Raw genomic sequence first — 1,666 nt, 5'->3', positions numbered from 1 at the left:
TGTAAAACAACTATACTCCAATTTAAAAAGTATTATAGACCAGGTATAAAAATGAAATCATATATACACAAACACATATGAACATCCCCATAAATATAAACCCACATAGACATACACAAAAATATCAACTCCAAAGCACAGAATAAAATTCTTAGTTGAAGAACCATCAATTCTAAATTGGCTACCTTTAAAAAAAGAACTTCTTAGGTTGTTTAAGTTCAGGCTTCCCTGGTGGCTCAGTCGGTAAAGAATCTGCCTCCAATGCAGGAGACCTGGGTTCAATCCCCAGGTCGGGAAGATTCCCTGGAGACGGGAATGGCAACCCACTCCCGTATCCTTGCCTGGAGAATTCCGTGGACAGAGGAACCTGGTGGACTACAATCCATGGGGTTTCGAAGAGTTGGACACAACTGAGCAACTTTCACTCACTCAAAGAAAGAATCACTGTGATGTTACAGAATGCAAAATCCTGAAATCTCTGTCTTCCAAGTGATTCTATGATTGAAGGAGGACCTTCTGGTTGACCTTCCAGCTTTAATTTGGCTCTGACAGGTAGGTCGAATAAGGAATTAACCTTTACTGAGACTGTAATTGCTGATGGGTGAGAGGAGATGGTTCAGGGTTGTGTTTGAAAAAAGTAGAGAAGGAAACTGAGATTTTTTTTGATTACAGACTTAGGACATGGATCTGTGGGGAGCGAGCTCCGCCCATGGCAAAGGTCATGAGGAAGGAGGCTCGGCATACGCAAAGGCGGGATCAAGCCTCAGGAGTCCCCTGGAAATTCTCAAGCATCTACCCCCAAAACCAGAGTCTGCCTACTTTCTGCTTTGTGCTTTCACCTACACCTCTGACTTTACGGCGGGCTGTCCCCCACTACCTCTCTCTGAAAAAGAGTTAACTTACAGCTCCAGTTAATAATTCCTGGGTGTGACAGTGTTTCAACCTACAAACTCCTTTGGAAATCCTCTAGCCTGCCTGAATAGGTTTTTCCGGCCACATGTGATTGTTCAGACTCTCCCAACTGTGAGAGGGAGGAGATGTTCTAAACTGTCTAAACACAGATTCTTTTGAGTAGTTAAAAGATTGATTAGAAATTGTATTGGTGAAGGGTTTTTCACTTATTGGGCCAATGTTTGTTGCTAAGTCTCCATACCCCTTACCTACTGTGTCCTTGGCAGTGTATTGATTGATATAATGGGTGTATAGAAATGTAAGTAGTAGCCTCTGTTTGTAACCTTGGACCCTTGAGTTAATTCTTTTCTTGACTGAGCCCACCTCACCTTTGCCCTATAGGAATGCAGCTTTGTCCAATGCTTTTTTGGAGGCTGGTGCCTGACTTTGGAATAATCACCTTTAGAGAAAAATAAGTTGCTTAAAATGTTAACAGGCCTCCCGGCCAGAAGATGATGTAAATCACCTGAACTTCTGCATAGGATAAGTTTGAAAGCCTGGCTTCGATTAGGACCAGGAACTGCTGTCCTTGCATGACTCCACCCCTTCCCCCATTATCCTCTATGCACAACTTAAGGTATAAAAACTACTTTGGAAAATAAAGTGCGGGCCTTGTTCACCGAAACTTGGTCTCCCCATGTCGTTCTTTCTTTCACCTTCTAGCTGAATTTTTCCTCTGAGGCGGGGAAGCTCATCAAGCCTACTAATTTTGCCT

General features: G+C 43.0%; 1 non-coding gene across 1 annotated transcript; it reads left to right on the top strand.

Moving 5' to 3' along the window:
* The first annotated feature begins 225 nt into the window (after nucleotides 1–225).
* Nucleotides 226–297, top strand: TRNAW-CCA (transfer RNA tryptophan (anticodon CCA)). Its single transcript has one exon. It is a non-coding gene; the product is annotated as a tRNA-Trp (tRNA).
* Nucleotides 298–1,666: the final 1,369 nt, after the last annotated feature.

Source organism: Bos javanicus, chromosome 17 (genome assembly GCF_032452875.1).
Source record: "Bos javanicus breed banteng chromosome 17, ARS-OSU_banteng_1.0, whole genome shotgun sequence".
Lineage (NCBI taxonomy): Eukaryota > Metazoa > Chordata > Mammalia > Artiodactyla > Bovidae > Bos > Bos javanicus.
The sequence above is the reverse complement of the archived record's forward strand: the minus strand, read 5'-3'. Positions and strand labels throughout refer to the sequence as shown.